The 26,111-nt window shown below is 46.0% G+C and overlaps 1 protein-coding gene across 1 annotated transcript in view; it reads right to left on the reverse strand.

The window, feature by feature from the left end:
- The window catches only part of EPB41L3 (erythrocyte membrane protein band 4.1 like 3), a 225,077-nt gene extending 203,316 nt beyond the window's left edge, over positions 1 to 21,761 (reverse strand). Inside the window, exon 1 of the mRNA XM_043889000.1 lies at positions 21,625 to 21,761. The gene's annotated coding sequence lies outside the window, so the exon portion shown is untranslated. The remainder of the gene's footprint in view (positions 1 to 21,624) is intronic.
- Positions 21,762 to 26,111: the final 4,350 nt, after the last annotated feature.

Genomic DNA, 26,111 nt, shown 5'->3' on the forward strand with positions numbered 1-26,111 from the left:
TTTGGTCACCCCTTGTAGACCCAATCTTCAGAAGAAAGAATAAGAGTCTAAGTCACGCTCAGCATAAAGTGTTAAAAATATTGCAGTTTGTGAAAAAAAAAAAACAGCCTTAGCACATACTCAAGAAACCTGGTCTTCCTCTCAGCAGGTCTGGGACAAGAGCAGTTCCTTAAAGGGCACTGGATGAAGTGTGACAGAGACGCCTGCAAAGACCAGATAGGAGCCAGCCGTCAGCACTCAGCCCACAGCCCGCTCCTGATCCGTCCAAGTCCGTGCAACCTTGCAAAGTGCCCCTGCAAGGTCTTCCTGACGTCCTCTGGGTATTTAAAAAGTTTAAGAACTTGACTTGTGGGTAGTGTTTGGTTTAATCTACTTTCCTAGTTCTAATAGTGAATGGTGTTTTCTTCTCAGAACACACAGACTTCCTTGGTAATGGCCAAAGGACACAGCTGATCCTCTCTGTGGATAAAAATAATATTGACTATTTTTCTTTCCTAGAGAATCAGGAAAGGGAATATGTGGGTGTATATATGAATCACTGTCACAGAAGTGAGCTTACACATCTGGTTTCACTCACCTTCTGCCCGCAGTTTCCATCACCCTATGAACCTGGCCCCTGAGTGCATGGGTTGATCTCACAGTGAGGGGAGGTGGCTCAGAGTAGGGGGAGGCTTGGGGAATCTGAACTGTGGGTTCAGGGGTCCTTTAAAGGAGCTGGGGGAAGCTTGAGCAAGTCATTAAACATCTCTGTTTCCTTGAGTGGAAAAGGAGAATAATGTCCTGGTTTTCTCATCAAGTTATGGTACAGACGAAATGAAATGATGTTTGGAAAAGACCTTTGGGAAATAAGCAGGAAAAATTCAGAGTGGGCTTTGGAATGTTGTTGAGTATTTATTGTCTGCTTCTCAGCAGGAATGCTCAGTTCCTTCCTTGGATAAGAAATGTAGAAATAGAATATGCTGTAGCCTCAACTTCAACTTCCAATTGTATTTTTTATTATCCACCCCTACAGGCTTATTTTCAACCCCCCGAAGGCCCATGAGTCTATTCCTGAAGTGCGGTCCAGGACTCCAGGAGGCCCCTAGCCTCTTCCAGGAGGCCCATGAGATCAAAACAATTTTCCTAGGCATGTTGTTGTTGTTAGTTGCTGAGTCACGTCCAACATTTTTGTGACCCCATGGACTGACTCGCCAAGCTCCCCCTGTTCATAGCATTTCCCAGGCAAGAATACTGGAGTGCGTTGCCATTTCCTTCTCCGGGGAATCTTCCTGACCCAGGGATCAAACCCCTGTCTCCTGCTTGGCAAGTGGATTTTTTTTTCTTTTTCTTTTTCATTTATTTTTATTAGCTGGAGGCTAATTACTTTACAATATTGTAGTGGTTTTTGCCATACATTGGCATGAATCAGCCATGGATTTACATGTGTTCCCCATCCTGAACCCCACCCACCTCCCTTCCCATCCCATCCCTCTGGGTCTTCCCAGTGCACCAGCCCTGAGCACTTGTCTCATGCATCCAACCTGGACTGGCGATCTGTTTCACACTTGATAATATATATGTTTCAATGCTGTTCTCTCAGATCATCCCACCCTCACCTTCTCCCATAGAGTCCAAAAGTCTGTTTTATACATCTATGTCTCTTTTTTCTGTCTTGCATATAGGGTTATCATTACCATCTTTCTAAATTCCATATATATGCGTTAGTATACTGTATTGGTCTTTATCTTTCTGGCTTACTTCACTCTGTATAATGGGCTCCAGTTTCATCCATCTCATTAGAACTGATTCAAATGTATTCTTTTTAATGGCCGAGTAATATTCCATTGTGTATACATACCACAGCTTTCTTATTCATTCGTCTGCTGACAGGCATCTAGGTTGCTTCCATGTCCTGGCTATTATAAACAGTGCTGCGATGAACACTGGGGTGCACGTGTCTCTTTCAGATCTGGTTTCCTTGGTGTGTATGCCCAGGAGTGGGATTGCTGGGTCATATGGCAGTTCTATTTCCAGTTTTTTAAGGACTCTCCACACTGTTCTCCATAGTGGCTGTACTAGTTTGCACTCCCACCAACCGTGTAAGAGGGTTCCCTTTTCTTCACACCCTCTCCAGCGTTTATTGCTTGTAGACTTTTGGACAGCAGCAAGTGGATTTTTTTTTAAACCAGAGTCACCAGGGAAGCCCTTTCTCTCGTCATACTAAAGGGTAATTTGCCTTTTGCATACAGTGGAAGTTTCTGGAAGCTACATGGTCTATGAGGTCTCACCTTCAGTTTCTAAGTGGGAAGAAGGAACCTACATAAGAATTCACTCTCTTAAGCTGGACATTAAATAGAATTGCAGTAACACTCTTTACCCTAAATTATTCTTATTCTGGAAATATAGGTAACTTTCATAAAAATATTCACATTCATTAACCTCCAGTTAAAGATAAATTTAAAAAATGTTTACATTCACATGGTATGGAATTTACTATTTTTAAGTGAATTAAAAACAAATATCTGAAAAATTTCTCAGTTGTAATTTTGAATGCAGTACGTATCAATAAGTATGCCATGAATAAACAAAGGTTCTTCAATCATTTTTAAGAATGATTGAAGGACAGAGGTCCTAAGACCAAAATATTTGGGTACCGCAGTGTCTACAGAGGAAATCAGGAGAGTGAAGGGTAAAAGATGAGGCTGAGAAGGATGCAGGAGAAGCTCCTGGGGGCCACATGCGTGATTCTGGTCTTTACCGAAGAGCAAGATCAGTGTGGTCCACACGTGTTGGAGGCTGCAGTTACAGTTTCTTTCCCTGCCTGGGATGGATGTAAAGAATTACTCACCACTCAACTTACTCTTCTACCTTTTAATGATTCATCATAGAAAGATGAATTCATAAAGCTCCAACATAAAGCTTCATCACCCTATAATGAATCTCAAGGTTGCTTTCAAAAAGAATAACTTCCCCTCTGTGGTTGGTGCAATGTCTGCATTGTGCTCATTTTTTGAAACCCACTTTATGGTTAATTGGGAAGTGGGAAATGTTTATAGAGGAGCCCGCATTCCAGTGGAGCCAAGATCAGAGTCATTGCTCTGAGGATGCTCTGTGGGGCGGGAAGAAATAGAGCTTCCAGGATAGGTGGTCCTTTCTGACATCAGTGAGGCCTTCTGAGCGAGTGAAAGTCACTCAGTTGTGTCCGACTCTTTGTGATCCCATGGACTATACAGTCCATGGAATTCTCCAGGCCAGAATACTGAGTGGGTAGCTTTTCCCTTTTCCAGGGGATCTTCCCAACCCAGGGACAGAACCTAGATCTCCCGCATTGCAGGCAGATTCTTTACCAGTTGAGCCATCAGGAAAGCCCAAGAATACTGGAGTGGATAGCCTATCCCTTCTCTAGGGGATCTTCCCAACCCAGGAATTGAACCGGAGTCTCCTGCATTGCAGGGCGGATTCTTGATCAACCGAGCTATGAGGAAGTGAGCCTTTCTGTGCTGCCTGCAAACCCTCTCTGCTAGCCCTATTGGCTTTTTGGTACCTGTCACCTCAGAAGCTGCTGCAAGCTTTATCCCTCTTCAAGTCCCTTCTGCATTCCCCTAACTCTTAGGGGAAAAAAACCAAACAAACCTCACTTCTCTCTTCACCAAGGAGCTAGAAGCAGGCAGCTATGGGGTTAATATTTATGACTATAAAATTTATGAGCTGTTAATGTCGGCAAGATAAAAATAATTACCTTAATATGCAATTTCCAGGAATAAATAGCAACCAAAAGCGTGATTATGATTTTAATAACAAGAAAATAATTGTATGTTAGTAACATCAGTGAGAGAAGACAGATTTAAGGCATATCCAGGTAAGGAGATGGGTGTGAAGGAGATGATGGAATGCAGCCAGGCAATAAGGCCGGTCACATCAAACATTTTTAATGAACTGCATTCTCCAGGGACGCCTGCTGGAACAGCATCACTGAGGGGATAGTCTGTATCTTAAAAAACAAAACAAAACTGATAAGGTGCTCAAGCCTTCCAACAAGACTGAGATGGTGGAATGTCAGGAGAGGAGGGCAGACCTATAAAAAATGCTAAAGACATCTGAGCAAAAAACCCATGGACTTAAACTTCTCAGTCTTGTCTGACTCTTTATGACCCCATGGACTGCAGCCTGCCAGGCTCCTCTGTCCATGGAATTCTCCAGGCAAGAATACTGGAGTGGGTTGCCATTAGCTTCTTCAGGGGAACTTCCCAACCCAGGGATCAAACCCAGGTCTCTGCATCTCCTGCATTGGCAGGTGGGTTCTTTACCACTGAGCCACTTAGGAAGCTAAACTTCTGAGTGGATCTAATTAAAATTTTTCTTTCAAAATTTGTTTATTTAAATTGAAATTTATTATTTTTTTTTACAACACTGTGTCAATCTCTGCTGAATAGCAAAGTGACTCAGTTACATACCTCTATATATTTAAAAATATTTTTTTCCCTTATGGTTTAATCATAGGATATTGAATATAGTTCCCTGTTTCTCTCTCTCTCTCTCTCTCTCTCTCTCTCTCTCTCTCTCTTTTTAAAGGGTGTAAAGTAAGGAGGGAACCAGTCTGATTTCACAGAGATAGTCTGTCTTTTTGAATCGACTTCGGCTTGGCCAGTCACTTGCCCTGGGCAAGCCTTGATTTTGTTGTCTTTGCTCACCGCTGCAGAGCTGTAAGAAAGGTCAGAAATAAGGGCATTTTCAGCCCTTAGGTCAGAATACTTGGAGCACAGCAGGTGCTCAGTAAATGGCAGTTCCTTTCTTGGTTTCCTCCCTTTTTTTCTTCACATCACAACCCACTATCTAAGAGCTGCTCAATTTTTAGGTAACCATTACAGCAACAGAGAGAGAAACAGAATTGAAGGAAGGTGTATACAGTGAAGACAGATGCCTGTGATTCATGAATAGATTAAAAATAGAAATCTTTATCTCATGATGATTTAGTTGAAACGCTCCTCCCTGACAGCTGATTTTGACAACTTTATTTATTCATTGATTGATTCATTCATTCATTTATTGGCTTCACTGCATGGCAAATGGGATCCTAGTTCTCCAACCAGGGGTGGAACCTGTGCCCCCTATTGTGGAAGTGCAGAATCTTAACCACTGGACCACCAGGAAAGTCCCCCTGACATCTAGCTTTGGATGTGGTAACTTGATTGACTTCTAGAAACTTCTTCAATTTTAACATTTAAACTACTTGGGATTGGTGAAATCACTTATAAGAATGCACTTAGGATGTTGTTTTGTCGTTGTGGTTTAGTCGCTAAGTCGTGTCCGACTCTGCAACCCCAACGGACTGCAGCCTGCTAGTCTCCTCTGTCCGTGGGATTTCCCAGGCAAGAACACTGGAGTGGACTGTCAGGCCCTCCTCCAGGGGATCTTCCCAACCCAGGGATTGAACCCCGGTCTCCTGTGGCTCCTGTATTGGCAGGTGGAATCTTTTCTGCTGAGCCACCGGGGAAAGTGAAAGTGAAAGTGTTAGCTGCTAACTCAAGCCTAACTCTTTGCAACCCCATGGACTGTAGCCCACCAGGCTCTTCTGTCCATGGAATTCTCCAGGCAAAAGCACTGGACGGCTTGCCGTTCCCTTCACCAGGGGATCTTTCTGACCTAGGGATCGAACTCCTGCACTGCAGGCAGATTCTTTACAGTTTGAGCCACCAGGGAAGCCCCTCTAGTTCCCTGACCAGGGATCAAACTCCGGGCCCCCTTCGTCAGGAACGTGGAGTCTTAGCCACTGGAACACCAGGGAAGTCCCTTGTTTTTCAAAATTATCATTATCAGTTTATCTGCTTCACTCCCGTGAGGTATAAGATTTGATATTTTAATAAAATTATCTTTAGAAATTCATAACATTTTGTATCATGCTTATTGGCATTTATATATTTGTCTCCCAGTAAGATGAGAAGCACCATTTTTAATTCACACTTTTATTTTCATGGCCTGCATCAGTACCTTGCTTGTAAAAAATAAGTGAAAATCAAATTGAAGTAAGTACAACACCTTATATTTGATTTGAGTTAGAAGACATTCTATTTTTTTTTTAATCAAAATGTACTTGATTTACAATGTTATGTTAGTTTCAGGGGTATAGCGAAGTGATTCAATTATACATATATATATATTTCCATTAAGTTATTACAAGATATTGAATATATTTCTTTGTGCAATACAGGAAATCTTTGCTGTTTATCTATTTTATACATGGTTGGGTGTATCTGCTAATCACAAACTCTTAGTTTATCCCTCCTCATCCATTTACCTCTTTGGTAACCATATTTGTTTGTCTGTAAGTCTGTTTCTGTTTTGTAAATGAGTTCATTTGTGTTATTTTTTAGATTCCACATATAAATGATATCATATAATATTTGTATTTCTCTGACTTAATTCACTCAATATGATAGTTTCTAGGCCTATCTATGTTGCTGCAAATGGCATTATTGCATTCTTTTTTATGGCCTCATAATATTCCATCATATATATATGTTGCCACATCTTTATTCATTCATCTTCAGTGGACACTTAAGTTGCTTCCATGTCTTGGCTATTGTAAATGGTGCTGATATAAACTTTGGGGTTCTTTTTGAATCACAGTTTTCTTTTCTAGACATATGCCCAGGAGTGGGATTGCTAAATCAAATGGTAACTCTACGTTTAGCTTTTTAAGGAGCCTCCATACTATTCTCCATAGTGGCTGGACCAATTTAATTCCCACCTACAGTGTAAGGGGGTTCCCTTTTCTCCACACCCTCTCCAGTGTTTATTATATGCAGATTTTTTGACGATGGCCATTCTGACCAGTGTGAGGTGGTATCTCACTGCAGTTTTAATTTGCATTCATCTGTTAATTAGCAGTGTTGAGCATCTTTTCAAGTGACTGTTGGCCATCTGTGAGACATTTTCCTTTTTAATGCAATAGCACAAAAGGGCTATGGGGTTATCAATCCCATACAAACATACAATTACAGTTAATTCAATCAGATGGCTTTCCTACTCATATCAGGATTGATCAGCAGAACTAAGGAAATGATAGCTTTATTTGGGAAATACAGAAGGTAATACAATAGGAACAAGGAATGTACTGGGGGAAGAAAGCCTAATAGAAAGCATAGAAGTGAGACTCAAGAAAGTATGTGGACATCAGAGCCCAGAGAAGTGGGCAGGAGAAGATGAATGAGGAATCAGGAAGGGATGCTATAGATGAATTCAAAGATTTTCACCTCGGGCTGTCCCCATGATGAGGCACCACTGGCTTCCTGTCTGAGTCCCACCAGTGGTCCTAATAATTCCAACATATGCTCATGACACAGACTGAGTATAGTTGTCTGAACTAGCCTAGAAACCTAACCATAATTTTCAATATCTTCTCTCTGGGCAAAAAATTCAAAATTCCAAACAAATACTGACAAACGCACTTTTGGAAAAACGATTCTTCTGTAAAACGGGGAATGACTATATTCAAAAAGGAGGTCTCTGCCTTTTATCAATCAAATCATCTCACCCCTAGGAATGAAAGGCCAGAGGTTGAAGAAAATAAGCATTTCCGTGCTCTTACAAACAAAACACACTACATCCATTAAAGGGCTCTTTGATCATTGCTTGCCTTCTGCTTTGAAAAATAACTCAGAAAAAGAGTGCTGAAACTTGTCAAGGTATATGACTGCATGCATTCCTTGTGGCATGAGCTTCTACTCAGTCTCTAAGTCGTATCCAACTCTTTGACCCCACAGACAGTAGACCACTAGGCTCCTCTGTCCATGGGATTCTCCAGGGGTGAACACTGGGGTGGGTAGCCATTCCCTTCTCCAGGGGATCTTCCCCACCCAGGGATCCAACCCAAGTCTCCTGTGTCTCCTGCATTGGCAGGCAGATTCTTTACTGCTGAACCACCAGGGAAGTCCAATTCCTTATGGGGTTGGAGGGTGGGGAGAGGTATAAATGTTTCAAAGGAGACCAAGGGCTCAAAAAAAAAAAAAAAAAAAAAAGACTCTGTTGGCAACATTGCCCAACCCATTCCAAAGGGCACAGGACTTCTGAAGCCAGGCTTTTCCCTGTGTGAGCACAGCTGAAAAATAAAAGGTTTCAGGATGTTCAAGGTCACTGACCTCATCCTGTTCACATCTCTGATGCTGGCTTTCACATCAGGAACAAACTGATACTTTGGTAGGTCAATGCCCCAAAAAGCCAATTTAGGAATTCAGTGTCTCTCTCTGTGAGCAGCGAAGAGTCAACACAGAGTAGGGGAGAACCATACCATCAATTTCAAGCAAGCAACCTAACAAGGACAAATTCTGCTTGTGGCTACAATCAGGAAACCATCGGACCATCGAGACAAGTAGGCACCTGGAACTGAGCACAATGTTTTTAGCCTGGGTAGAACACACATGCTCACAGCTCTCTGACTGTTGGGTTTAAAGGGAAATTCAAACCCCTCACTGCAGATACAAGGAGAAATTTAGCAGAGACAAGGATCTTTAAAATATCACTCTGATGAACTCAGCCACTTAAATTTTTTTGAAAACACAGGAGCAGACACGCTTAGTTTGCATCCTGGTTCATGATGCTAAATCAAGTTTTTAGGATTCTTTGCATTTATTGAATGCCTACTATGTGCTCTGCAACGTGGGAGACCCGGGTTTGATCCCTGGGTTGGGAAGATCCCTTGGAGAAGGTAATGGGAACCCACTTCAGTATTCTTGCCTGGAGAATTTCATGGACAGAGGAGCCTAAAGGGCTACAGTTCATGGGGTCACAAAGAGTCAGACATGACTGACTGACTAACACTTTCACTTTCACATGCTCTATATAGAAGGACAGGCTCACAAAAATCTGGCTCTTGGCTATTAAGAGAATTTTGGGATTAAGAGGTAGGAACTTTCAGTTGTGAAATGACCAGTCACAGGGATGAAATCTACGCCACGGGAAATATAACCAGTCACTATGTAGTTAATCTTTGTACAATATGTTGGGGCTTTCCTGGTGGCTCAGACAGTAAAGAATCTGCCTGCAGTGCAGGAGGGTAATTAGACTTACTGTGGTGATCATCGTGTAGTATACTAGTTCAGTTCAGTCGCTCAGTTGTACCCAGCTCTTTGTGACCCCATGGACTGCAGCACGCCAGGCCTCCCTGTCCATCACCAACTCCCAGAGCCTACTCAAACTCATGTCCATCGAGTCGGTGATGCCATCAAATATCAAGTCACAAAGAACAGACACAGCATTGTAGGTCAACTATGCTTCAAAAACACTCTCAGAAAAAGAGATCAAATTTGTGGTTTCCTGAGCTGGGTGTGTTTCTGCTTTGCCAACAAAGGTCTGTCTGGTCAAGCCTATGGTTTTTCCAGTGGTCATGTATGGATGTGAGAGTTGGATTGTGAAGAAAGCTGAGCGCCGAAAAACTGATGCTTTTGAACTGTGGTGTTGGAGAAGACTCTTCAGAGTCCCTTGGACTGCAAGGGGCTCCAACCAGTCCATCCTAAAGGAGATCAGTCCTGGGTGTTCATTGGAAGGACTGATTTTGAAGCTGAAACTCCAATCCTTTGGCCACCTGATGCGAAGAGTTGACTCATTGGAAAAGACCCTGATGCTGGGAGGGATTGGGGGCAGGAGGAGAAGGGGACGACAGAGGATGAGATGGTTGAATGGCATCACTGACTCGATGGACATGGGTTTGAGTAAACTCCAGGAGTTGGTTATGGACAGGGAGGCCTGGCGTGCTGCGATTCATGGGGTCCCCAAGAGTTGGACACGACTGAGCGACTGAACTGAACTGAGGTGAACTGAGCTGGGTGTGGGGGCGGGGGAAGGAGGAAGTGGACGAAAGTGGTCAAAATGTACAAAGTTATGAAATAAGGAAACACTAGGATATAATGCACAATATGATACATATAGTGAAGGCCTGAATGTTGCTGTATAGTTTATATGAAAATTGAGAGTAAATCCTAAGACTTCTCATTACAAGGAAGACAAGTTTTTTCTTTCTCTTTTATTTTGTATCTATATGAGATACTGGATGGTCACTAAACTTACTGGGGTCATCATTTCATCATTACGCTGTCCACCTTAAATTTACACAGTGTGGTAGGTCAATTGTTGATGTTGTTGGTTAAGTCACTAAGACAACTCTGACGCTTTTGTGGTCCCATGGATTGTAGCCTGCCAGGCTCCTCTGTCCACAGCATTCTCCAGGCAAGAACACTGAAGTGGGCTGCCAGTTCCTTCCCCAAGGGAACCTTCCTGACCCGGGGATCAAACCTGCATCCCCTGCACTGGCTCTACCACTGGGCCACCAGGAAAGTGCTGTAGACCAATTATATTTCAATAAAACTATCAGAAAAATACAAGAGTTTTGGTTGGGTTTGTTGTTGTTTTAATATTTATTTTTATTTATTTATTTGGCTGCGCCGAGTCTTGGTTGCAGCATGTGGGATCTAGTTACCTGACCGGGGATTGAACCTAGGCTCCCTGCATTGGGAGCACCGAGTCTTAGCCACTGGACCACCAGGGAAGTCCCTGTCGTTGCTTTTTTGAGGCAAGGTCTGGGGCAGTATTCAGAAGCAATGGGCAGAGAAAGAAGAAGAGCATATTTCTTTGACTAATTTTCTGTGAACACAACGCAACTTGCTTTATTGCATCCATGACACCCAGCACTCACTTTCATCCAACACAGTGAAGTATAATGGGAGGAAATGGTTATTTTCCTTGTTTTGTTTTTTCTATTTTTCAACTGCATTTCTCAATCTTGTTAAAATTATACTTTTGGTCAGAGCAATAATTTTATGGGTCAGACACTTTTCCCAAATCTTCTCATTTCCAGGCAATAAGTGAACTGCACTCCCATAGAAAGTCACCAGTGGCTCAGCCCAGCTGTTCTTTTATTTATTGGCTGTGCCGGGTCTTTACTTGCGGCATGCAGGATCTGGTTCCCTGGCCAAGCATGGAACCTGGGCCCCCTGCACTGGGAGCAAGGAGTCTTATTCACTGGACCACCAGGGAGGTCCCAGCCCGGCTGCTCTTTGAAGCTTCAAACAGCTCACCGCTAGAGCCATTTGCTACACTCCAGCCCTGCCCAATGGACCTTGACTTCCCACTAGACTAAAAGCTGGCCGGATGTAACCAACACCCCCTTTCCTGAGGCCAAATGGAGTCTAGGAGAAAGCATTCTGAAAGATGTGCTATACTTTAGCCTCTGATGATCACTCCAATAGATTTTAGTGAAAACCACACAGATAAATAATCTTCCCAGGCTTTGTAAAGATTACTTAGAATATCTTTGAGACCATCCAAATCTAGGAGGAGAGGTGAAAGGAGAGGAAAATAAAATGAAATTCTGGGTAATGTGGTTAAAGAAAGTGTTGAGCCAGTTCCGAAAAATAGGACATCGTCATCAGACTAATGAGATCAATTAGCCAGAGAACAAAACTATATTACCTCTGATTCTAATAATAATATTATTGTTACTAAAGAATTGTTTAGTATTTGGTTTTGCTTCCTTTGTAGTTTATTTTACTGAAGTGTCGTTAATTTACAATGTTGTGTTAATCTCTACTATACAGTGAATTTAGTAATTTTGTATAGCAGACCCTTGCAAAGTGATATTTTCACTTCCTTGGGCCAAAATTATGTTTCAATAATGCTGACGTGTAAAACCGATCATGAAGTTTATGTGATGCTATCAGGTTTAGAAAACAAAAGGTTTTTAATCTATGATGATGTTTTCAGATTGTAGATTTGAAAGCTGGAACAGCTGTAACTCCATCCTAAAGATGAATAAACAGTCATCCAGGGAAATTAAATGCTGATAAACCCACAATCTGGAAAATTACATCACTGTTTATTTTTCATGAAACACAGTTATCTCCTAACTGTATCTAGGGGGTGGACAAAGCTACACTTAAGACAAAAAACTATGTGAAATAACCTGAAAGAGAAGTGTATACTCGTATATTGAAGGTATAAGACATACATCAAAACATCATATTTTTCACTGAGTGAAAAGATTTGACATCTGGGTTGCACATACACTTCAGCAGCATTACTCATTGTTGAATTACCTAATTCATTTTCATCTTTAATATGTTTTCCCAAGAAAGCAAATGACTAAGAATAGCACCAGTTACTCATCCTTTATAAATATAATGTAGATAATGTTGAAATATGATAATATTCCCCAAGATTCATAAAATTTATGAAGGAAAGTATCTAAGCCACCCAACCTTTGAAGAATGAGATATCTACGTTTTAGATTCTGTTATTCCAGCATCTAATCATAGGAGAAAATGTTAGGGGCCTCCTAGGAAAGAACCCAGATCAAAGCGGAAGAGATTCAAGGTCCAAGGTCAGCAAGGAGTGTGGTGCAAGGTGGAAAAGCTTCCTGGTTGCCCATCTAACTTTCTGCCCTTTTGTGCCATCAAGCTTACTCCACCCACAGCCAGAGTAAGCCCTCTATTTCTAATTTCCTATATGACTCTTCTACACAAATTTCTTCCATGGGTCTCCATTGCCTATTTGATAAACTCCAAGATTTCTCAGATGGTGCAGTGATAAAGATTCTGTCAGTGCAGGAGATGTATAAGATGTGGGTTTGATTCTTGGGTCAAGAAGATTCCCTGAAGTAGGAAATGGCAACCCATTCCAGCATTCTTGCCTGGAGAATCCCATGGACAGAGGAGCCTGGTGGGCTACACTCCATGGATCGCAATGAGTCGGATGCGACTGAGCGCGTGTGCGTGTGTGTGCGCGCGTGCACACACGCACACAATTTCATAAGCTTACAAGCTTGGTATCCTTGTTCACACATTTACTATGTGCCAGGGATATTTTATGAAACCATGAAACCTGTAACTGGCTTGGAGTGTGATACAGAGTAGGCCTGGCTCCCTCTGTCTGGGTCCTGAGTGAAAGAGCCACTTCACCTCAGTCACAGAATCCGCCAAGAGGCACTGTTGTGTGCTGGTGTCTCCAAGACAAAGGGCTGAACGCTGGACCTCACGGGGCCATGAGGATAATACTACCAGCTGAGTAGTGATCCAATCACTACTAGCATGGAAACTGTGGGCTTTCCTGGTGGCTCAGATGGTAAAGAATCTGCCTGCAATGCAGGAGACCCAGGTTTGATCCCTGGGTTGGGAAGATATCCTGGAGAAGGGAATGGCAACCTATTCCAGTATTCTTGTTTGGAGAATCCCATGGACAGAGGAGCCTGGCAGGGCTACAGTCTGTGGGGTCACAGAGTCGGACACGACTGAATGACTGACACTTTCACTTCACTTTTCTACTGAACCTGTACTCAATCCAGACTTTGGGAAAGCTGGGGAGCATGTCAACTGCTGGCCACCTCTCTATTGGGTTCAAGTCAGGGTGGGTTTAACAGCATCCTTGGGTGCATCTGTCAAATGTCATCATTTGACATCATGGTGGCCTGAATAAAAGCAAGTGTAAATGGTGGAGTGCAGGCAGCCCAGAAGAATTTGGTTTCACAAGCCGGGGAGTGATCCCCAGGGATTCCTAAGGTCAGTAGGCGAAATCTGACTCTATTCAGAACTAACATGATTGCAGGTGGCGATAGAGTGAGTCACATTACGGTTATTAAGCTCTTTGGCCTGGGAAACATGGCTTACTTGTGCATCCACTGTAAACTGAACTGCTTTTTCAAAAAGCAGATCAGCTCTGCCCAGTTGAAAAAAGGTGAGCAGTTTTACCTAATTATCTTGGTTATTACATGATCAGTGTGGATCACTTCAAGATCAAAGAGTCTAAATGAATTTGTCATGGATTGTTTTAGCGCAGAGACAAATGTCTGTGACATTATTTTTCCAACATGAATGATGCAGAGGAGGTAGATCTACAAAATAATTATTTCTATTTGATCTTAAAATGCAGAGACATTTTGCAGTAGAATTGGCAAGTTTATCTTCCTAACTGAATTGTACTTTGGTTAAAAAAATTTTTTTTAAGGTGAAAAGTGCCAAAAAGAAATCACATTTGTTTTAAAAAGTATTTTCTTTTTCCATTTGCAGATGCAAACTATTATATATAGAATGGATAAACAACAGGGTATATAGCACAGTGAACTATATTCAATATCCTGAGACAAACCATAATGGGAAAGAATATGAAAAAGGATATATACACAAACACACACATTTATATACGTAACTGAGTCATTTTGCTGTATGGCAGAAATTAATGCAACAGTATAAATCAATTATACTTCAATAAAACCTAAAAAACAAATATTTGCTTGTATTTGAATTAGTTCTTGTGAATCTTCCACAATGGACTTTTATATCAAGGAGGTTACAGAGTTGAAGAGATTTGTATGGCAAAATGCTGATTTTTTTTTAAACTATCAGAGTAGTAATTAAAATACTGTGTCTCTGAGATGCAATTCAGTATTTTTGTTGTTGTCGTTTCTGTGATGAACACTATCATTTCTATTAGCCAGTTTGGACAGTGTCCTAGATAGGAATCAAACATGTGGCTAAATGTTCTCATACACTGGATGACCAACATCTTTTCTATTTTGTAATGTATGTATGCAAACTGTATAAACACCATGTGTTAAAGTCTATATAGCACCGACACAATAGCTCTTGATCACTTAGATCATCCAGTTGCTCAGATTTCAGAAGAGGTTTGAGAGTATAATTCAAACATCATTTAATAAAGTGTCTCATTCCTGACTATTCAAAACCTCAGCACCTGATCGTGCCCTATTTTTTCCCTACTGGTTCATTCCTCGTGTGCAATGGGCTGTTTATAACTATTTGATGAGGACGGATTTATCCACTCAGGTTTGAAAGCTTGTATATTTAAGACTGTTTGGAAGCATTTCTGTTCCTGGAACTTGCAAACTAGCAAGCTTGTTATAACTTGTTTTTCCACCTGTCCTCAAACATATTGTATACACAGGAGGATCGGCCTAGTCTTTTCATTCTTCTCCATCAGAAACATTCAAACAACTACCCATGCTAATGAACACATGCATGATTATAGATTTTGATAATATAGTATGTATATCTTGTAAAGCAAGGAGCCATGAGAGGAATCAGATGAAAAGCTTCCTAAAAGGAATTCTAGATCAGACATTCCTGAGTCCCAGACCAAGAATCTTTCCTCTTTCTGGTTGCATCCAGCATTTACAGGCATCTTGCCCAGGATATCTGTTTCCTTTCATCCCAATCACTGTCAGCTTGGCTTTCCCACACTCCAGCCTGCTTTGGAAAGCTCTGTCCAACTCACATGACTAGAAGCTGATTTCTACAATGAAGAATGTCAATAATGCTACAGGTTCCTCTGGCTGCCAAAGCTTGAATTACTCATGTAACTAGACCAAAAGGAGGTCGAGGGTGGTTTGTGAGCCCTCCAGATAATTGCCTCTTTTCCACTTTGTCTGCAAAGACCTGATAAAGGCTCTTCTTCCTCCTACTGTCTTGACCTGGGTTTCAAGCATCCTTCTTTCACTGTCTTTCCCAGACTTCACGACACAATCAATCATTCAGTGAAAAGTGATGGAGCCTACACTCTGGAGGGTGATGAAGACAAAGATGAATAAGTTCTCAATCAACAGGAACATACCACAGAATAAAAACGTGGTATTTGCGTGAGGAAGAAGCATAGATCTGCTGAAGGGGAAGGGAGACCTTCTGAGAATGATCAGGGAAAACTTCAGAAGGGAGGTGGTGTTTGAGTTAGACCTTGAAAAACCAGTGGGATTTCAAGATGAAAATACAGAGGGGGCGGATCTCAGTTGAATGAAATAGATGAGCAAAGGATGTGGACACAAAACCTAAAGATGTACATTCAAAGCAGGGACAGGGATTTTCCTCATGGTCCAGTGGTTAAGACTCTGCCTACAATGCAGGGGGTGTGGGTTTGATCCCTGGCCAGAGAACTAAGGCCCTACATACCAAGGTGTGCAACCAAAAAAAAAAAAAAAAAACGAACAGGGATAGGTGTAATGGGTTTCCTGCTGGGGGCCAGTGGGAGGTCACACTGAGTGTTTGACACAGGATTGTGAACCAGATTGAAAGGGCTGAGCGCCTGTCCTTCAGGAAATAGGAGAGACTTGAGGTTTGCAGCCAGGTGGCAATGTCATAAAAATTGTCCAATCAAAGGACTGAGTGGGAAGCCCAGGTTAGGGGGTGGGATGAGAGTAGGCTGGGATGACGACACAACAGTCCAGGCAGGAAGAGACAATGGGAGTCACAACATGACTACTGGCATTTCTGTGTATCTACAGGGGAGCTACGTGAGAAGAGGAAGGCAAAGAAAATGAAGACCAGGCTTCCTGCCTGGAGACTGAGGGCACACACTGGTATAAAGGAGAGAAGCATGAAACAGATGAATGAAAGACAGAGATCCATTGAGTCCAAGTGACTGTGGAACAGCAGGGTAAAAATATCTACCTGGCAGCTGGAAATGTGAGTGAAAATGAGTTGCTCAGTCGTGTCCAACTCTTTGCAACCCCATGAGCTATATAGTCCATGGAATTCTCCAGGCCAGAATACTGGAGTGGGTAGCCATTGCCTTCTCCAGGGGATCGTCCCAACCCAGGGATCAAACCCAGGTCTCCCGCATTGCAGGCAGACTCTTTACCAGCTGAGCCACCAGGGAAGCCCAAGAATACTGGAGTGGGTAGCCTATCCCTTCTCCAGGGGAATCTTCCTGACCCAGGAATTGAACTGGGGTCTCCTGTATGGTAGGTGGATTCTTTATCAACTGAGCTATGGGGGAAGCTACTTGGCAGCTGAAAATGTGACTGGACTTCTGATGGAGGCTGAAAAGAACAACCTGGTGATCATTCATCTAGTCAGCCTACATTCCTGGCCTAGCAAACCAGAAGCTTGTTGCCAGGGCAGCTAACCTAGAAGCCAGACCAGATGTGAGGGGTTTACATGGTACTGATTCCTCATCAGGAAGCATCCTTATCCCCGTTTTCCTGACGGAGATGCTGTGGCTCAGAGACCTTACACTGGAGCGGCAGCGAGGGCTCTGATTTCCACCTCCTGCCCTTGCTTTCCCACCGAGATGGGACAGCTCTCCTCCTCCTTCTGGTCCTGAGTCCCCAGGCACCAAGTACTACCAGGCACTCCTGCGCCCATTCATATCTTTCCTCCCGTTCTGATCTGGGTTCATTCCACTTGACTGAAACCCTCTTAATTGGCCCTGATTATATGCAGTGCCATTCCCTATCACATCAGGGCTCTTAACCTAGTTAGCCGCTCTCTTTGCTACTGAGGATTCCAAGATACTGTACTTTTAGTTCTGGTGTCCTGAATTCTGTCCAGCATCCCAACAGGATCGGAGCCCTGGTATTAGCTTTAGGCCCTGTGACGAGAACACAGGTGGTCCATCTATCAGACCTGCTTTCTACATCATGTCATCAGGACACCAAAAGCTGCTCCAAAAAAGCCTCACGTACCACTCATGTAGCATTAAAATACAATGATCTTCTTCCCCGAAGCAATCTGGTGGTCGCTTTGATTTCTCCATCACTGTTTCAATGACTCCCTGGCAAAATGATAAATCAGAAACTATATAACAGCCATTGACGTTTCCTCCATCTTTACTGTGAAGATCATGGTTCAATAGCTTTCAGCATCTCCAGCCCCTTCAGCAGCTCTCCAGGGAAAGTCCTGTTTTCTTACTAATTGTGGGTCTCGCTATTCCTGGTTAACCGGTTCTGATTGGAAAATTCTAGGTTCTATGTGCTCGCTCTCACCGGCGCCTTCCCAGCATCTCTGATAGCGTAGGAGCCATAAACGGATTCTCACCGCATGGCAGGTGAAAATGATTACTCTCCTTTCAGACCAGGAAGTGGCTGCCCAGAATGGACCATGACTCATCCCGCTCCCTGGATCTTTTTAATGAACTATTCACCACCAACTGCTCTGACTTCAAGTCCTACACAAATCATCCCCTGCTTGAGTTTTTGCTCCCCTTCCCCATTTTTTAATTTTCAGAGATAGCACGTTAATATTCAGTGTGCTGTGAGGGGAGCTGGCAACGCGGGGTGAGGTGTAGCATGAAGAATCTTAGGCTTCAAGAAGAGAAGAGAGGAAGGGTAGGCGTGGAGGAGAGAGAAGGCCTGAGTGTTACAGCTCAGGAGATAGCTCTGGAAGAAACAGACAGGCAGGCTATCTTCAAAAAAGTTGTTTTTTTAATATATAATTAATTTTTTTCTTTTTTTGCCACACTGCACAGCATGTGGGATCTTAGTTCCTTGATGGGGGGTGGAACCAGGGCACCCTCTATTGGAAGGCAGAGTGTTAACCACTGGACTGCCAGGGAAGTACTGAGAAAGTTCTTATTAGTCTGTTTATATACTCCTCTTCCTCCTTCAAATCCAAACCACAGGACCGTCCTCAGTCAGGTGCTCCTTGCTGCTGTCACTCAAAGCACTGAGATCTCTTAACTTTCCCATATGTCTACACAGCAGGACCAAAATCACGTTTCCTTTTCGGCCTTCCAACCAGCATGTGAGGGCAGAGGTCCTGTCCTCTTCAACCTTCAGCTCCCAACATTTGAATAATGAGCTTATCTAGAGTGGACTGAACCTTTGTGAAAGTAGTGAGGTCTCCATTTCTGGAGGTATTTAATCTGAGACTGTTACAGAGGGGCTTTAAACACGCAACAGTCATTCTGTTATTTCTAGATTTCCTAACATCCTAAGTGGGCTTCGCCAGTGTCTCAGCGGTAAAGAATCCATCTGCCAATGCAAGAAACGTAGGAGACCCGGGTTTGGTCCCTGCCTGGGTCAGGAAGATCCCCTGGAGAAGGAAATGGCAACACACTCCAGTATTCTTGCCTGGGAAATCCCATGGACAGAGGAGCCTGTCGGGCTACAGTCCATAGGATTGCAAAAGAGTCGGACTAAACAACAGCAACATCCTAAGCGCATTCTCATAAGTGATTTCATCAATCACAAGTGGTTTTTAAAAAATGTAACTAAACTCCGCACAATAGGCCTCAAAATGACTGTAAAACTTGGTTTAAGATTTGGATTTTTAATAATGATTGATCCTCAAAATTATTAAATTTTTTTTTCAGGCCAACATTTTTAATTATAAGCACCAGTCTATATGTGTTTATTGAACACATACTATATTCCCCGCCCTGGAGGAAAAAGATCAGACAAAGCCCTGCCCTCAACAACTTACACCACAGGCAGGAGGAAACCTCCCTTAAGGGGACTTAGACATCATAGCTAGTTATACAATTTTGGTTTTACAGCCCTGCTCCTCGGAACTGAGAATGTTCCCTGAGGTTACTGCAGTTCTAAGGAGTCCATTAAAAAGCCCTCCTTGGAAACTACTGTTACAGGCAAGGATTTTAACCCCTTGGTGTCACGAAGTCTCTGAACATATGTAATTGATCCAGGAGGGAATGCCTGTGGCAGATAAGAGAAGGCCTGCAAGGTCATTTCCAAACCAACGTGAACTGACCGCTTCCCTGCTGTAAGTGAAGTGTTGGTGCACCCTGCCCACCTCCATCTGAGGACAATTCCAGTCTGGGAAGGACGAACCTCGCCCGGCCCTCCAGGAACTATCATTAGCAGAAATGAATCCAGACCAGATTAGAGTCTGTTTCTAATCAAATGGAGTTTAGATTTAAGCTGGAATTAAAATTGGGGTTTACAGCCCTTTTCACTTTCATTCATTTCGTGATTTCTAACCCCTTCCCCGCCCAGTCTTAATCCAGTGCACTTGGCAGGGGATTACACAGGAGTTGACCACGAGCCGGGGCTGGGGGCGCGGGAGACTGGAGCCTTCGGTCCCCTAGGAGAGAGGCGGCCAGGGCCGGGAGCCCGACCTCTGGCCTGGGCCAGCCTCGCCTTGCCTCGGGAATCTTTGGCGTTTCACCGCGCTACCCGCGTTCTCCCTTTCCGCGTCTTTGGGCGCCGCCCTCGCTCCCGCGAGGATTTCGCCTCCAGCATCTCCGGCTTTCCCTGCGCAGAAGCTTCACTTCTGCAGAATGAAAAGCGAAAGCCGCGGCCGGCGGGCGGAGTTGGGGGCCGAATGTGCCGCGTGGCTACTGCTTGGGATCCGCAGCGGCCGCGAGGGCGACCCCCACGCGGCGCCGAACCCGACCTCAACTTCAGCGCTAGTGCGGCGTCCCCGGAGCCCACCGCAGCCCGGATGCGCCCCCCACCCCCGACACACACCGGCGCAGAGCCCCCCTGTACCCGAGGCCCCGGGAGCCCTCCACAGCTGGTCCCCAGCCTCCCCCACCGTCCGCGCAGCGCGCCCCCCGCCGGCCTGTTCCTCCGCCTCCGACCCGGACGCGCCAAAGGCAGTTCGGCGGCTCAGCGACCCCAACTTCGGTTTCCCGAGGGACACGACACCCTCAGCAAACCGCGGAATCACCTCCGCCGGCCTCTTCCGAGGTCCCTACACCCGGGCGAAGGGCATTCCTCTGGATTTTGGAAACCTTCCCCATTCGCCCCGGGAGAAACTGGATCTCCGTCCGCACCCTCTGGGCAGATGATAGCCACCCCCGGACGCGCCTAGGTGGAGTGGGGGTGGGGGCGGGCAGCTGGAGCCGGAGGAGAAGAGTCAGCAGCGCTGAGTTGCTGGATGCAGCTGCGCGCTGCTGGCGAAGACCGGTGGTGGGGCCCTGCATCTCCGCCGGGCAGGGGGAGCCGACCCCTGCACCTCTGCCTCACGGAGGAACACACACACACGCTCACAGCCGCCAGCACCCCCACGCCAGATCCCGGACGCGGAGGTCAGAGCCACTGTCCCAATTCACAGCAGGGTCTGAAACGCCCAGATGGAGGCAGATGCTCTTGCCTCTTCTCCGAGGTTTCCAACATCCCTGGAGGCCCCCCCAATTTCCCAGAGCGAGCGAGGATCTGGCTACAGAGTTTCCGCTCCCTGGGCCAGCGGTTCAAACTGCAGGAGGGGCGGGTGGTGTGGACAGAGGGAGCACTTCAGAGCGAGCCCGCGCCACCTCCGCCCTCGGCGCAGAGAACCGGCCCGCCCCACTCGCCTCCAGCGCGCGGCTGGGCGGTCGGGGCCGAGGAGCGGGACCCCGGGGCGCTCCAACTCGGGCGAGGGCAGGGAGGGGAGTGACGGCAACAACCCCTCAGCGCGCCGGCGAAGGCACGGATCTCCGAATAGGCTGCGCCGTGGACGCGGAGGGGTGGAGGCGAGACGGGCGGAGGAGTTGCGGGGCCGGCAGGGATGACATCCTTCGGAGCCCGGGTCTCTCAGAGACTGAAGGTTCGTGCGCTCGCCGGACCCGCGCGCTCACTCCCGGGGTTCGCAGAGGCGCAGCGCCCGGCTCCCGCTGCGGCTCCCGAACGGCGCGCACGGGGGCGATCCCGGCCCGCGGCAAGCAGGGTGCCCGCCCTCCTACCACCGCTGAGCCCCTCTCCGTCCATCCCTCGCCGCAGGTGCCCAACCGGGAGTCTCTGCGCATTCCAGGTGGTTCCGGGCAAGCAGCCCCCGGCCGGGCCAGCCTCGCCCCCTGCCTCGCCTTCTCCCTCCTCGACCTCGAGCCAAGGGCAGGCGCCCGCGCCGCGGCCCCTGCGCACCGCGCGAGCCAGCGTCCCGGCCTGCGCCCGGCTGGGAAGAGAGATGGGATAGGGGAAGGAAAGGCGCTCACCTGGGTCACCGGGAGTGTCCCTCTCCGGCCCCTCCCGGAGCCTGTTCGCCGCTCCCCGGCACAACCTTCCTCGAAGAAAAAAAGTAGAGAAGGGCAGAGAGGTAGGGCTGCTCAGGGGTCCCTGCGCAGCGGCTTTTTCCTACGGATTCTCCCGCGTTCGATCTCCGGCTCGGTGGCGGGAAAGGGCTCTCGGAGGCCGGAAGGGGCCGCCAGACCCGGGCCCTCTCGCGGCGGCGGCGGTGGCACCTCCAAGTTGCCACCTGCAGCGCGCGCCGGGCGCCTGTGACAGCCCGCGCCCCTCTGCCCGCGCCGACCCGCCCTCCGCGGCCGCTGGTTGGCTGCTCCCCGAGCCTGGGCGGTCCCCGCGCTCGGCCCCGCCCCGCTCCGTCCGCGAGCAGCGTTCGCGGCGCCGGGTTCCTGCCCAGCAGCCCCGGGCTTTATAGCCCGCGAGTGCTGAGAGCTGCTTGGGCTTTGGCAAGCAGGGAAGGATCGGGCACACACACGCGCAATTTTGTGTCGGTCGGGGATTGGAGAAGAGAGAGACGGTGTGACACAAACCCTTCGCGCGCCTGAAGGGGACCTGGTAACTCGGCTCCTTTTGCTGGTATTAAATCTGTGCAGTTTCTGAAAAGAGTTCAAGTCACGGCAGAAGCGGCGGGGATGCGAGTCCTTAAGTGTTCGGAGGCTTGTTTCCGCTTAAGCTTCACACGAGTGCACACGAAGCGCTAAAATACGACGATAAGTCCTGGGATCCGAGTCTTTTCTCACCCAACCTGCACCACCAACGCAGAGAACCTCGGGCTCCAGCGACCCCCTAGCCACTCACCCCTACCGGTGCCCACCGAGCCCCCAGGCCTGGAGGAAGGCCCAGCGCGTCAGCCACGTGCTTGCTTGATTCTGCGTCCAGGCAGAGAACACTCACGCCCGTGCATGCACAAGGCCTGCGTTTTGCACAACCGGGCCTTTTAAGTAAACAGAGGGCGCCTGATCTTTCTTTTCCCTCCCACTGCCTCCCTAGAGACTGGGACAGGAGTTTCCTGGGCCATCGCCCAGGCATTCATGCGCACCCTTCCCTCTGTCGCTTAGTACCTCCTGAAGTCACGCTTTCTAGACAACTCCTTGGGTAAAGTCTACCGGAGGAGAAAAGCATATAAAAGGATGAAAATCCCACTCTAGGAAGTGATCCAGTCAAGCAGAAACGTCTCCCTCCCTGATACACCTACGGGAGCGAGGTACAGTGCCAACTCCCTGTTAGTTTAATAACATTTCAAAATGAACTTCCCAAATCGCACATTTTATAGTCCATCAGGGACATATCTCTGTTTTGTGAGCGCACGTGTGCCACTCTTAAGCATGACAGGAGTGCACACGCGGTCCTGTCTAGCTGTGCTTTCTAGACTCCTCAATAGGGGGAGGGGGAGGAAAGAGGCTTCACTAAAGAAAGTCAGGGGACAGTTGTCACCAGTCAAGGAGACTCTCGCTGTCCTCTTGTTGCTAAGTGACTTGGGATGCTGCTTCATAGTCCCAGTTCCTTGCATCTTAAGGCAGATTTTGTTTCATGAGATCCTCACACCTTGGGTTCACTTTGGAAAATGATAGCCACTTTTTCCCCCCTCCTGGCAGTCAAGTGCTAACCTTTACTTCTCAAGAAGAGGCAAGTCTGTCCTTATCCATCTTCTTAAAACTTGAAACCCAAGGAGACTAGGGTGGTGCAATTCAGAGGCAAAACATTCTAGAGGAGGTCTTTTCATATTCCAAATTAAGCGCTTGCTAAATGCATTCTGCTTTGACCTGAACAAGCTGAAACTGAGGGTTGAATGAGGGTGTGGCTTGGCTCAAGCTTGAGTGCAGCTGGATTCAGTACCAGAAGGAGTACCTGATTAGAGGTGGAGGTGGGGGTGGGGATGGGGGACATGCCTCTTGTCGAATATTAGTCCACCCAGGCATCTGATGTGTTGACAGCCAGGCCAGGCACAACTGGCTTTTCCTTAATAGCAGGGAAGGAGCTACAGACTCAAGTGGCTGAGAAAGCGAGGAAAGATAAAATTGGAGCACCTGTGAATAGTGAGAAATCAATGGATGCTCTTTGGTCCACTGAACATACCAGTGGCTCATGATTCGGAAGGAGGAGGTGTGAGAGAGTTCTTGGGACTTAGAGTGGCTTATGGAGTAGACAGACACAGGGCTGACTCCAGGTTCCATTTTTCCTGTGTGCTGTGTTTGATTTGCAAGTGAGACAGGTTGTTAAAGTCTCATTCTGTTCATCTGTGTAAAGGGGTTCCGGGGTCCTGTCTGATGGAGCCGTAGGAAGGATTCACTGAGATAGAGCAGTCTATAATGCTGGGCACAATGTCTGCTTGTGGAAAGATGGAAGCATGCAGTGAATAGTAGCTATTATTGTAAACAGAGTTTAAAAAGGGCTTAAAGGTTACCTAAGACCTCTTTTATTTGCTTTTGATAGAGTATTCTGACAACTGCTCGTGTTTTCCCTGTGATGAGAAACTGACTAGCCCCTGTTCACGCCCTTGTTTTTACTTGAAGATGAAATGTGAAACAGTACACTTTTTTTTTTCACTGGTTGGTTCTGGTTCTGTTCCGCCCCTTGGCGGTCATAGAAATGTCTGAGCCCTGTGTCACGAGAGAGCCCTCCAGACTGTTTGAGACGAATAACAGATCCCCTGTGTGACTTCTTTCGTCCAGACGAAAGTGCCCTGGGCTTCCAGCCTTTCCTCAAATGACCTGGTTTCACAATCTTTCACCATTTCTTACCCTCCAAATTGCTTCTGACCTCCTTATAAAAGAAAGCAGTGCTCCACCCCATCTACCAGCAAAATACCTTCCCCAAGGTGCTGCAATTAGCATGGGTGGCACTTTTGTATCCGTTTTGAATGGGACAGTGGCACTTGATACCTGAAAAATCCTTTTCATGTGTTACTGCTCATGCAGAACTTAGGGGCTCCTAGTGTCATTCGAGCTTCCCAGGTGGTGCTAGTGGTAAAGAACTCGCCTGCCAACGCAAAAGACAAGAGACATAAGACACACAGCTTCCATCCCTGGATCTGGGTGATCCCCTGGAGAAGGGCATGGCAACCCACTCCAGTATTCTTGCCTAGAGAATCACCATGGACAGAGCAGCCTAGTGGGCTACAGTCTATGGGGTCACAAAGAGCCAGACAGGACTGAAGTGACTTAGCGCAGCACAGTGTATCATTCAATATTTCCTTCCTGTAAAAGGGTGGGATTAGGCCCAGGGACCAATGAAGTCACTTTTTAATGATTTGAAACAATTTCAAACTTAGAACAGTAAGGAAAATACTACAAAGAACTCAGTAAGTCCTTCTGTCCTCATTTTCTGAATTGTGGCCATATCACATTGACCTCTCCCTTTCTCTCTAGATGGGTAGATACTCATGATCAATATTCTTTGTCTGAATCATTTAAGAGCAAGTGTAGACATGATGTCCCATTATCCTTAAACACTCCAGGATATATTTCTCCCAAACTAGAATTCTCTCCCACATAAGTACAGTACGGCCAATCCATAGAATCCCTTCAGATTTCCCAACTTGCCGCAAAATGTTTCATTTTCATTTTTGGTCCTGAATCCAATCTAGGCTTGCACATTTCCTGAAAGTGACACATCCGGTTCTTTTCCTTTCATCTGCTACAGTTCTTCCATCTTTCATGCCCTTGATGGCTTTGAAAATGACATGCCTTTTATTCTGTAGATTTCAGAGACCTCAACTTGGATCCATCTGATGTTTCTTCATGTTTGACCCAGGTCGTGCATTTTTGTTGGGTGCATCAAAGAAATGCTACTCTGCTCTAGACAGTTCACTTAGAAGCATCCCATCATTGTGATAATAACCTTGATCACCTGGGTTGTCAGACACTGGAATCCTCCAGTGTGAAGTCAGCATTCTGTCCTGTAATTGACAAGTATAGGGACATACTCCTAGGCTATATCAATTGTCTGTTTCTCACTGAAACTTCACTCAACCAGTCTTAAGAGGCATTGATAACTCTGGCCTGAATCAGTTACTGCTATGATGGTTGCCAAATGACTATCCCCCATTTGCATCATTCCTTTTTTTCAATTGTGTATTAGCATTCTGTGAAAACAATAGTTCCCTTCCCTGCATTTATCTATTTATGGCAGTATAGACTCATAAATTCCTATTCCAGCCCACAGATCATATTATTACTTTCGTTATTTATTTTGATGCTCAAACATCCAGATTTGGCCAGAGTGTGTCTCTTCAAGCTGGCTCTTCGGTCCCTCTGCCCACGCCTCTGTGCTTCTCACTTTCTGGCACATCAAGATGGCGCATTTTGTACTTTCCCTGCCCCAGTCCTGGGATCAGTGAGCTCTTCGAGGAGCCCTGGTTCCTTTTCATAGAGGATGGCATTTAGGAACGAGATCTGGGCACCCAAATGCTCACTGCTACTAGCATGTCCTAACCTCTAGGCTCTCTCAGTGGGGTGAG

This window comes from Cervus elaphus, chromosome 27 (genome assembly GCF_910594005.1).
Source record: "Cervus elaphus chromosome 27, mCerEla1.1, whole genome shotgun sequence".
Lineage (NCBI taxonomy): Eukaryota > Metazoa > Chordata > Mammalia > Artiodactyla > Cervidae > Cervus > Cervus elaphus.